Below are 12904 nucleotides of genomic sequence, written 5' to 3'. Positions count from 1 at the left end.
ACCCCCAGTTTACCCGGAGAGCAGAATTGGGTCCTATCTCAGGGAGTGCCCAATCCTGCACAGCACCCAGTGTTTGGCTTCAATAGGCTCGCTCACAACATAAGCACTAGGCTTGCTCCAATAGCATTTGCAGCAGCACTCCCTTTAGTTATATAATATAGACTTAGAGAGAGAGACCTTCTAAAAAAACGTTAAAGTGTATTACCGGCAGGTGAAACCTTCAATTAAAGTGAATAAATGAAGACTCGGCACATCACTTCTGAAAGGTTGCCTACCCCTGCCCTAAAGTATTTACCTAGTTCTAGTTACCCTAGTATCTAGGGACCTGATCCTGCTCAGGCACAGGGGTATGCCCAGATGAAGTTCATTGCGAGGTAGGGGTAGCATGTACCTAGCAATTCCTATCCCTCACTGATGTACCATAACATTTAGGTTTGATTGGGCATGACTGTTGCATTCAGTACTGTCACTGACTGCAGTGGGAGTTTTGGGTGCACAAAGACATTGAGGCTGAGTCCTTAAAATATTATAAACCAGCATAAAATAGGAAATAAATAAAATACTAAGAAATAAACATAGGGCCCGATTCTATCCATCCTAAGGTTTGCAGGATCAGACCCATCTCCTATTAATTTTCTCATGGCCAGGGAAGTAAAGGATCATTCTCTAGGCTGTACTAAGTATTATAGCAGCAACCAGAGATCCCCACCAAGATCAAGGCCCCAGTGTGCAAGTGATCTACCCACATTAACACGTTAAGTGGCAGAGCTGGGGCCAGAACCCAAAGGCCCCCTGGGGCATGGTTCACTAGATCACAGAGCCAGGTAGCATTAGGGGGTAGCCAGCTTCCAGGTGGCAAGGGCAACTGCTTCTCCAACGATATGAAGCACATGTTGGCATGCTGTCACTGCAGCTCCGGGGTTAGTTCAGCACATAACTAAAAACAAAACAAAAAAAACTGTTGCTTTCCCTATTTTGAAATTCTCTCACCACTGCTGGTCATTCCTGGCCCATAGAATGATCCCTTCCACCTATCTACGCTGGTTTCCTGAGCCACGAAACAGTGCATCGTGCTGTGAACAAAGCTGCTCCTCTAATCAGGTGCTAGGTGTCTTCCTCAGCTTCCTCCACCTTGTCCTGCTTTCTCCATCTCTGAAGCTCCTCCTGTGGCTGGAGACAGAGGCGTAGCGAGCGCCCTCCATACCCTCTGACTGGAGGGGGCCCCGCAAGGAAGGGGGCCCCTAAAAGTGGCAAAATAAATACCGCATTCCAGTTTCTGCATTGTAAGGGGCCCCGCCCGGACATATGTTCGGACGGGGCCACCGTTCGCAGGGGGCCACGTTCTTTGTTGCTACGGCCCTGGCTGGAGAAGCTGCTGCCACTAGCACATCATCTGCTTGGTGGTCCAGCAGGAGAAGTCCCAAGACTAATTCATCCAGCTTTGAGTGTTGAAATGTGGTCTCTGCAGGTTTGAGGTTGCCAGCCTAATGGCATGAAGTACTGTTGGGTCCATGCTGGCTGACAAGAATTCAAAAATGGTGCAAGCCCACCCAGAAACCAAGTCAGGGGTGGAGTCAGATGAATCATGGTGTTTTTTAAAATTTGAATCCGCCTTGCTTCCGCTATGCATCCCACAATGCACAGCAAGAAAAATCCCAGGATGCAGCGAAGCCCAGGACCATGGGATACCCTCCGCAAACACCAAGTGCTTAGTATGCAGCAAGCCATTGCCAGAGTGAAAGGGTGCACCGCTGTCCTGTGTGCATGTTGTTAGCGCGGCTGCATATTGCGTGTAACTGGATGCACATCAGAAAACTGCAGATTAAGCCCCTCGTGTAGACAAACCCTTAGAGACTGTGTCCCTGAGTGGGAAAAGACCTGCTTCTGCATTTCTTGCACACCCGACACTGCTGTTGCTTTTTATAGGAGTGTTGGTGCACAAGGAATAAGAATCAGGCCCCTGCAACAGGGAAACAAATAGCAGTAATGATTCCCATTCTGTTATCTCAGATTATTTTGTTTAAACAATCAGGTTTCTGAATACATAAATTCGCCTAAAGAGTCCCAATCCCACAACCTTGAGTCCAAATAACAGTCCCTACTCACACAAATAGTCACATGGATTTTAATATTAGTGAATGAACGTGGCAGGATTGGGCCCAGAGTGGGATATTGCCCGGGTAGGGACCCATATTTTTCTAATCTTTTTGTGTGTAAGGAATTGGGTGTGTCAGAGCTGGGGAGTTAGGAATATCAGTTATGATCTTTTAGATCTTTAGGGTTTATTTTAAACATATGAAGAGAGGTGGCATGAAGGTTGAATTAGCACATGTCTGGGATGGTTGCATTACTCACAAGTAAAGGGAGGGAGCCGGAAATAGTCAGGCAGATCACCACACAGAACAGGAGAAAGGGGACCACCAGGAAGCTAGTTATGGCTCCCTGGTTCTCTAGGCCAACCTTCACCAGCACCCGTGGCCTAAGGACTATGCTAACCTCTGCCAGCATTCCCCAGGGGACTGTACAGCGGCCAAGGACTGGTGGAACACATGGCCATTTCAATGCCCACTTCTCACACCCTGTGCTAAAACTGGATGGTTGGGGATGGTACAAGAGCTGGTTTTATGTCGACTGAGACTTCTCCCACACTGGAGGGATTATCAACTGACCAGATCCAGCTGATACCAGAGCAACACATCTGGCCACAAATCTTTATGCCACCTCATCATGCATTCTATGTCTGGTACAGAAAAAAACTGATTTAAAAGTCACGAGGACCGTTTTTTGTCTCCTCCCTGGAAAGCCAGGTGTCTTACCTACCACCTATTTATAACCAATACATTCAAAATGACCTTGAACTGTCCTATACATAAAAATGCCATGGACCAGATTCTCGGTTGCATGACTCCTTTTTTGATGCTCTACTGATTTCAAAGGAGTCACTCCAGTGTGAAACGGGAGTGACAGTGAAGACTCTGACCTCATCCTATAACTTGGGACCTTCCGGGACTAGAGTAAGTAGTGTGGTCCTCACCGAAGACAAACTATTGAGATTCAGGAGCAGATTTGTGAGATATCAAACTTTGATCGGTCGTTGGCCCAAATACAGGATATTGCCTGTGCTGGGCTTCCTGTAGGTAGTTTTGAGGGGAAATTCCACATTTTGCAGAAAGGAGACATTTGTTTAGCAGGTTGATTAAAAATAAAACAGTGGCTCTCTGAAGCTATGTACACATTTGTAATGTTAGAAGTATTCCCATGGGACAATGCACGGGAGGTCATCAAAGGTGGAATTTATTCCAAGGGCTTTGCAATGTATCACATAGATACCACCACATGTGTCATGTTAAGGTTATATTATTAACCCTTCCAAAGTCAGGAAGTAGAAGAGTACAGTGCTCAAAAGCAACCTTACCTTTCTCACACTTGGTATAGGACAATATTGGCCACCGATACATATATATATAATGCCAATTGTGCATGCATATTTGAGGGGATAATTAGGCCCCTCATGTACTGAATTTACATTTAGTAGCACTAGTAATTTGAAATATTCCACATGTGCATTGTGAATGAGTGAAGTTTGAGCTGAGACTTTTACCTTTTTATTTCTACTTTAATGACAAAGATATAAATCAAGATTTGTGTTTAACTCCCCTTTTTATGGAAAAAAAAGACTAAAAAGGGCAATTTAAACTTTCTTCTCTCGATTGATTTCTCCATGTACGGCCACAGTTAGAGAGCCAGAAACCACAATGCCACAATGGAATTCCACAGTGAAAGTGCGGCACAACCCACTCCTACATAACTTTAACCACATGCCTTATTGGGCTTGCTGGGAGTGAAATTCTCTGGCCTGTGTTATGCAGCTGATCAGAATAGATCACAATGGTCCACTGTAGCCTTAAAATGTTTGACTAACATCAGTACAGTAACTCCTCACTTAACGTTGTAGTTATGTTCCTGAAAAATGCGACTTTAAGTGAAACAATGTTAAGCGAATCCAATTTCCCCATAAGAATTAATGTAAATGGGGGGAGGGTTAGCTTCCAGGGAAATTTTTTTCATCAGATAAAAGACTATATTATATATATACACACACACACACACAGTATAAGTTTTAAACAAACAATTTAATACTGGTACACAGCGATGATGATTGTGAAGCTTGGTTGAGGTGGAGGAGTCAGAGGGTGGGATATTTCCCTTACTGCTAAATGATGAACTAGCAATTGGCTGAGCCCTCAAGGGTTAACTCTCTCGCTCTACAAGGCAACAGGAATGGAGGGAGGGGAGACATCGCAGACAGAGACACACACCATATGTGTGAGAGATATGGGCATTTCCCCTTTAAGAACACTGCCTTGTTAGTGTTAGATCAGCTTGCTGAGACCGCAGCTGCTGCAAGCTCCCTCCTGCCGGAGCCCTGGTGTCCCCCGCCCCCCCCGCTCTATGGAAGATGGGGTAAGTGGGATGCAGGAGCAGGGGGGAGGGGGATACCCTGACATTAGCCCCCCTCTTCCTTCCCTCCGCCCTGCACAGCAAGCAGGAGTCTCGGGGAGCAGCTCCAAGGCAGAGGGCAGGAGCAGCACATGGCAGTGTGGGGGAGGGACTGCTGAACTGCAGGCAGCTGCTGCACAGGGAACTTAGGGGAGCGGGGGGCTGATGGTCCACCCTGGTTCCAAGCCCCCACCAACTAGCTGCAACGGGCTGCTCTTCCTGCAAGCAGTAGACAAAGCAGGCGGCTGCCAAACGATGTTAGAAGGGAGCATTGCACAACCTTAAACGAGCATGTTCCCTAATTGATCAGCAACATAACAACGAAACGACGTTAACCGGGATGACTTGAAGTGAGGAGTTACTGTATTATGTGGCTCTGCCATAGTCCTGTAAATAGTATCGTGCACTAGATTCTGAGCTCTTTGAAGAACCCACTGTAAAACTAGATTGACTCCACTGAGATCACAGGGGGAAGAGTGGTGGTGTGATTAAGACAATGAAATGGAATTTAAAAGTCTGGCCCAGATCCTCAGAGGTATTTAGGTGACTAAAGCCATATCTACATTTCAGCGTATGTCAGCATAATTTATATAGCTCAGGGGTGTGAATAAACCTCCCCCTAGAGCCACATAAATTACACCTACGTAAGTGCTCACGTGCACAGTGCTATTTCGGTGGGAGAGCTCATGCAGGTAGGTTTTTTATGCCGATGGGAGAGTCTTCACCAGACGTGCTGCAGTGGGACAGCTCGCTGCATGTGTAGACACAGCCCATTCATTTCAATGGAGTTTTGAGGCTCTGGGCCTCTGTGCTCAACACTACACTGTGTCACAGGCTTCCTGTGCAACCGTGGGCAAGTCCCTTAATCTGGCTGTGATTCCCGTCTCCATTTAAAGTGGGTGGCAATAAAACTGCCTTACCTGAAAGGGGTGTTGCGAATGTAAATTCACCAAGATCCTTGCACCTCTAGTTGTTATGATTCCGTGCGAGAAGGTGCGAGCGAGAAGCTCTTGTGTATCCTCCCTTTTGCTTGTTCCCCACCTACTCACAGCAGAGACAATACCTCATAGTTAGGAGCTAGTGTGACGCTGAATGTCTGAGTGTTGTCAACCACAGTGGTTAGGGCATGGCCCTGAAAGGAAGATCTAGCTAATGTGGTTAAGCTGCAGCGAACGCCAGCTAGCCTAGTGATGAGGTGTCAGCCAAAGCCTCTGGCATAGCGGCAGGAGCAGAAGATGGGTGTTGTGCTGCCTAGCTGGAATTAAGTTCAGTCACCAATATTGTGAACCCCAAGCATTCAACAACAACAACAAAAAACAGGAGTGGCTTAAAAACCAACAACATAATCAGCCACCATCTTTCCCCCTTATTTCTCACGAGCTTTCTTAGCACACAGGGAGATCTTTCAATAGCTAACTTCCCCTGCAGTGTCAGTGACCAGGGTATGTGTAAGGGCTTGTCTGCCTTTGTCACACTCCCAGATGCTTGCACAAAAATCGTGTATTCACTGCAAAAAGAGGTGTGTTCTTAACTCAGGTTAGCAAACAGTGAAGATACAGCAACTCAGATTAGGAGTGTGAGGAACTCCTTTAGTGGAGTTGAACTCAAACTGCTAAACCCAGTTAAAACCAAGTCGCTATGTCTTCACTCTTATTTTAAGCGGAGTTAAGACCACACCTTTTTTCCCCAGCAAAGACATAGCCAATCTAATCTAACCTAATCAAAGCACCCACCACCATATTACCTTGACACTTGCATGACTCAGCATGAAGCTTTGGGGAATGCCTAAATGTTACACCACAGTTGCATTTTCTGCCCTGGCCGTTCAAACTCAGGCTTGTCTGCCCAGCTAATGAGATCAGAACCCAGTCTTGTCAGCGCTCACCCATTTACCTCATTCATTATTCTTTGCATTACAGTAGCAGTGTGGCCCATCCCAAACATTCAAAAAATCATGAGCCAGGTCTAAAAAACAAAAATTCAGGAGGATGGCTTAAAAATCTTGAGCTTTTAAAAAATAACAATTTTTGAATTCCTTTTTTAATATCCCTTCAAGTTTTTGAATCTCCAGGGGGCCCCTGGGTTTTGCTTTCCAGTTTTCCTCTGCAACCATGAGAGCTAGAAACTTCTTTTTTGTTTAATGAAAGCTGGGGTTTTCATGATTCCTCGAGCAGGGCCCTCAAGAAAAATACCAACAGTCATGAGAGTTGGCAATACTGCATTAGTCTGGAAGCCCTGAAAGAGATCATAGCCCTGTTATACCTACACATTGTAAGAGACAATCCCTGCCCCAAAGAGTGACAGTCTAAATTCAGAATAGGTGGGAGGGGAAACTAAGGCACAGATAGATGATGTGACTTGCCTAAGGTTATGCAGTAGGACAGTGGCAGAGTGAGGAGTTGAACCCAGGTCTCTAGCTGAGTGCCCTGCTCACTGGCCTCCCTGCCTTTAGCCTTACTGTTTTAGGACAAGCTGATGGTGAGAGTAAGGCAACCCTGGTGTCAGCCGGTGGCCACTGATTTCCCTGTGAAAATCAGGCCTGGCTATGTTGAAGCACTGGAATGGGTTACCTAGGAAGGTGGTGGAATCTCCTTCCTTAGAGGTTTTTAAGGTCAGGCTTGACAAAGCCCTGGCTGGGATGATTTAGTTGGGAATTGGTCCTGCTTTGAGCAGGGGGTTGGACTAGATGACCTCCTGAGGTCCCTTCTAACCCTGATATTCTATGATTCTATGGTGCTGCAAGATCCAAGCCCCTAACCCCAACTCTGATTCTACTTTTGCTATCTACAGATCATGAGCTTTTGATTTGTATACATGGCACTAGGGGTGCCAACCCTCCAGGATTGTCCTGGAGTCTCCAGGAATTATAGATTAATCTTTCATTAAAGATTATCATGTGATGAAGCCTCCAGGAATACGTCCAACCAAAATTGGCAGCCCAAGATCTGTTCAAATCAGTGCAGAAGGAGCAAAGATTTTCAATGGACAATCAGGTTACAGTGGCAACGGCTACTGTTACTATCACCAGTGGAGCTGCAACAACAGGAGAGTTAAGAAAAAGCTGGGTGCAGACAAGGCCTACATGCTTGAGGCTTGATCACTGAATCTGCAGCCCCCCAAATAACCTCACCCCAAACAATCCCTTCATGGGGCAACTATGGAGACTGCTGCACAACTATACATCACAGGGGCCGCTGATTCCCCCGCCCTGCATTTCAGACCTCACTTTGACCTCCCCCTCTGGAGGAACGTGCAGGTAGAGACCTGTATTTAGGAGAGTGGTTTGGTCTGATAAAGTCAAGGCAATTCAAAAGCCAACAGCAAATGGGAAAGAAAACTGTTGTGAAATTCCCAGCGTGAGTCATTTTGATTTTCTCTCACCTAGTTCCCACTACAGACATACTGGCAAAAGAAGTCAGGGAGAGAACTCAGATGACATAAGCACTGCCTCTTCGTAAAAGGAACCTGGTTAGCCAGGATTACAAGTATATTTATTACACCCTTTAGTTGCCAAGCACAATCCAGCTGAGTGTGAATAAAAATCACTGCCTTGAAGAGGTGGGAAAAATTAGTGTGAATTTTTTCACTTATGGATTTCATGCAGTTCTGCACCCTCTGAAATATCGATTTTCCTCTTCTCATGACATTGCAGGAACAGAACTTTCCTATGCAATGAACAACCTGAAAACTCACAAAGTCCCTGCAAGATTAATACTAGATTTTAAAGCCTGAAGGGACAATTGTGATCATCCAGTCTGATCACCTCAGTAACACAGGTCACAGAATTCCTGCTGAGGAAGGAATTATTATTTCCTGCAGTGTAAGTGAACTCTATCAAGCCCAGTAACTTCTTGCTGGCCTAGAGCAGATGTTTTAGGAAAATGTCCAACCTTGATGAAAGATGAAAGGTCTTTTCCTGGAGGATTCATGTTTATAACAAAAAAATATAAACAAGTTCCCAGCAGCAGAAAAGGAAACAGAAATCTGATAGAGCCTGATCCCATCGCTCTGGGAATTCAGAAAGGTATTCTATTCCCGCACCCCCTTCTTCCCTTAGCATCTGTGGAAAGGCTAGAAGAAGCTTGGCTGATGTTAACCTCTTGGTTACCGGGTAGTGCCCTCCCCATGTCACAGCTCCTTGTACATGAAAATAACCCTCCGTGAATCCTGTAAATAGCAACCCCCCGTTCAACATTCACAAGTGGCGATTTTCGAGCTAACATGGCTTTTGTGCAAAATTTAATTGGGTGGTTTCAAATTTCCCACCATTGCTCCAGGGGCGTTGGAAATGTGTTGCAAACTTATGCACGGACAAGTCTTCCTGAAAAGAAAAAATACACGTGGTGAGAATCCTTCACCCCACTCTCCTGCCGCTGCAGCCAGTCAAATGTTTATTGCACTCTGTACCTATTAGGGATGGCCTGAAACTGGGGCACTTAACTCAGTCTTGACTGATGGGCTTATATATGGTCCTTTTCCGCCTCTCGTCCTCCTCCCTACCTGTTTTCTCCTCTGGCTGCTACTGTAGTTGAGTAGTCTGAGCATAGGCCTGGGAGCCAAGAGCTCCCCACTTGAGACACTGACTCCCCCTCTGTGGCCTTGGGCAAATCACTTAAGGCCTGAACTTGCACCATGGAAATCAGTGGGAGTTTTGCCACTGACTTCAACGAGCCCAGGATGAAGGCCTTACTGCCAGCTCTTCAGAGGGGCTGAGCACCCGCAGCTCCCATTGACTTTGGCTGGAGCTGTGAACGCTCAGCACCTCTGCAGATCATGCTATTAATCTCTCTGCCTCAGTTTCTCCTGATGTACAATGGGGAGAATAATACTTTTAGGCCTGGGTTCTAAAGCATGTGCTTCCCTGAAAGTGTTTTAGTGCTTCATTGAATCCTGGCCCAAGTACTATTATTTTCTTTTCACCAGGTTTCCTACCAGTCTCAACTTGTTAGCTCTTTGTGGGAAGTAGGGTTACGTATTTCCTAGCCAGTCATGCAGCTCCTGCCCCGGGAGTGCAGATATGCCCTGGGTGTCTCTCACAGCTGCTGCATTGTTTTGTTATCCCTCCTGGTAAATATTGACTGTCCTTTCACCTCAGTCAATATTTACCTTTTGGGTTAATAAATATGGAGATTTATTTCAGTAAAGTCAATATGTTCTAAGCTATTGCTGAACTCTGCAATTGTTCATTACTTAGCCCTAGGGACTGACGTGTAGGAAAACTGCGGCACAAAATATGGGCCCAATCCTGCAAACCCTGATGCATTTGAGTGCATTTACTCCCGCGAGTAGTCTCACTGAACACAGCAGCACTACTCAGGAGAGTAATTGCTAGGGTTTAAATGTTTGCAGGATCACGGCCTAAAGTTGCATTGCACCTCATCAGGAGTCATCATGGCTCAGAAAAATATACACCCGCAATTTTAAAAACATGTTATTTGCTTGAAAGGTCACATTCCTGTCTCTTGTACAACATACACAACTCACAGTTTTACAATGGGCCCAGATGATACCTATGCGTGGGACTGATAGTGCCACATCTCCCCACTGTGGGGCTTTTATACCATCCTTTGAAGCATCTGGTTATAGACACTGTCTGAGCAGGGCTGGCTCCAGGCACCAGCCGACCAAGCAGGTGCTTGGGGCGGCACCTGGAGGGGGGCGGCACTCCGGCCGGCTGGGGAGAGTGGGGCCCCGGCCGGGCTCGCTGCCCTCCCCCCGGCGCTCCGGCCGGTTGGGGAGAGCGGAGCCGCGGCGGGCTCACCGCCCTCCCCCTGGCGCTCCGGCCGGCCGGGGAGAGCGGGGCTGCGGCCGGCCTCGGCCCCCTCCCCTGCTGCGCTCCCCGCCGGGGGGCCGGGGGCGACGGGAGGCTTTTTTGCCTGGGGTGGCAAAAAAGCCAGAGCCGGCCCTGTGTCTGAGACAGGAAACTGGACCAGATGGACCCTGGGTCTGAACTTGTGTGGCAGCTGCTATGTTCCTTTCCTAGAGGGGCCTCTGAACTTTATTGGGAGAGTTCCAGGGGGAAAGCCTGTGTGCTGCAATCAGGGGCGGCTCCAGGCACCAGCGCAGCAAGCGCGGGCGTGGGGCGGCAAGCCACAAGGGGAGGCGGCCTGCCAGTCGCCGTGAGGGCAGCAGTCAGGCGTCCTTCGGCGGCATGCCTGTTGGAGGTCCGCCAGTCCCGCGGCTTTGGCGGTAGTTTGGCAGCAGGTACGCCGAAGGCGCGGGACCGGCAGATCACCCGCAGAAACGCCGCCGAATCCGCGTGACCAACGGACTGCCCGCAGGCGTGCCACTGAAGGTCGCCTGACTGCCATGCTTGGGGCGGCAAAAAACATACGAGCCGCCCCTGGCTGCAATCTAGCCTTAGAGACCACAACTCCCATGATGCTTTGGGGAAAGAGGTAGCGACTTCCTCGTGCAGGGAGAGCAGGCGGTGGACTCCATTTTTGGGAAAAGGAGTGAGATTGCTGCTGTGGAGCTCTGTCCGTACCAGGAGCTGCTGCTAGGAAGCCAGAAGCTGCTGCTGAGAGCCTGCAGGGGCTTTGATTGAGGGAGCCTCAGAGGCTGTTGGTGGCTTCACTGGGGTCAGAGCAGAGACTGTTGCTGTGCCTAGAGCTGACTGAGGTGGGGCTGCAGTGAGGGAACCGTGAGGAACCCCCACTGTTGTTTGGGAAAGTACTTGCAAGGGAAGGGGCACAGCAGAGAGACTGAGTCTGAGGAGAGGCAGAAGGATCTTCCCACGAACCAGGGCCCAGAGCTGCTGGCATTTGGTGGGACCAGCTCCAATCGTCAGAGGGGTTGTGCAGCGTGTTGCCTTGGCTGGACTGACGCACAGAACCAACAGAGCGCTGTCTCCAGCTGCAGGTCTTCCAGTGCGCCCACGCAAGCAAGTGCCTGGGACTCTGAGATCCAGAGGAGTGTGCGCTGCGGGGTGGGGTGAATGGCGGCAGGGTAAATGCCAGTTACACAAGTTTCATTTATCACTGTATATTATATTCGTTAATTGATTTTATTCAACTGCCCCTGTGGATTTAAATTAATAGTGACATTTCATCTTAGTCTGTTATACCCTGATATTTAAGTTGTTAAGTAAAGGAGTGTTAGCTCTAATTTAAGTATATTGGATGTATATTATTTAGAATTGGTATTTGAGTTAGATCCATGCCACAGGTTATTATTAATTATTATTATTACTATTTGAAGGGGTTTATTGCTGGAGGTTCCCAAGGCACGCCATTGAGCGTGTACAGGGGCCAGCCCGGTGGAGGCACCGGCAATTTTAACTTCCTTTAGGAGTAAAGGGACTGCAGCAGAGGGGTGACTAGGGAATTCCCACCTATCCAACAGCACCACTGGGATACTCAGGATCTTCTTTAATGTCAACAACATCAGGCGCCCAGGCACAGGTGAGTGTTGCCTGTTCCCGAGTAACCCAGGGAAGAAAGGGGGGTTACACTATGTTCAGCACTTGGGGACCGAGGCTCTGATCCATTAAAGTCAATGGAAAAACTCTTATTGATTTCAGTGGGCGCTGGATCAGTCCCTGATTCAGCAATGCAGGTAAGCACATGCTTAAAGTTAAGCATGTGCTTAAGTCTCATTAACTTAAGTGCTGGGCTGAATAGGAATGGCCTGGATCACATGCACACGTGCTTTGCTGGATCACGGCTGATAAACACCATGACATTAGTATCCTCAGGAAAAAGAAAAAAAGGAGGAAAAATAAAGGGCACGGCTATTTTCTGAGCTGCCAGGAGTGCAACACTGAAAGCCCAGACCACATCCAAGCAGATTACGTCGCTGCTGTGACGAGGGGCTAAAGCACTAACGCTGCTGCACTTACCTGCTGACAGACCCTCAGCATTAATCTGAAGAATTCGAAGTGATGGTCCAGTGGCTCAAAAGTCGAAGGATGGGCCATACATCAGGGTCGCAGTCAGATGGCACGTGACCAAAATTCATCACCGAATTCGGTTCACTTGCTTCCCCTGCCTGGGCACTGACAGGGAGTGCGACGTTGCATATCCTTGGAAAGTGCCTGCTGACTTACTTCGCCCGCGGGCTACCGGCTCTTCACCTGGCTGCTAACCATGCTATCAAATGGCTGGACATGTGCATACCCTGAGAGAGACCACATCTGAACCTAAGTAAAGATAGAGCTATAGATATATATTTTTTTACTCTTTTTGCTGTCCTAACTCTGAGCCAAAATGGCCCAAAGACATTCCCCCCCCCCTTTTAATTTGGAAAAATTAAATGCGCTCATGGGCTGAGACCTTGGAAGCAAGTTCCCTGCCCACAGCAACACCATTTTTGTTGATTAAGTTATTAATCCCCAAAAGGCTGAATTTCTAAGAAAAAAGCTGACACAGACACCATGCTAGTGGCACTTGTGCATGTCATAAAT

The sequence above is a fragment of the Terrapene carolina genome, unplaced genomic scaffold, assembly GCF_002925995.2.
Source record: "Terrapene carolina triunguis isolate 2854851 unplaced genomic scaffold, T_m_triunguis-2.0 Scaffold97, whole genome shotgun sequence".
Lineage (NCBI taxonomy): Eukaryota > Metazoa > Chordata > Testudines > Emydidae > Terrapene > Terrapene triunguis.
Note: the sequence above shows the minus strand (reverse complement) of the source record.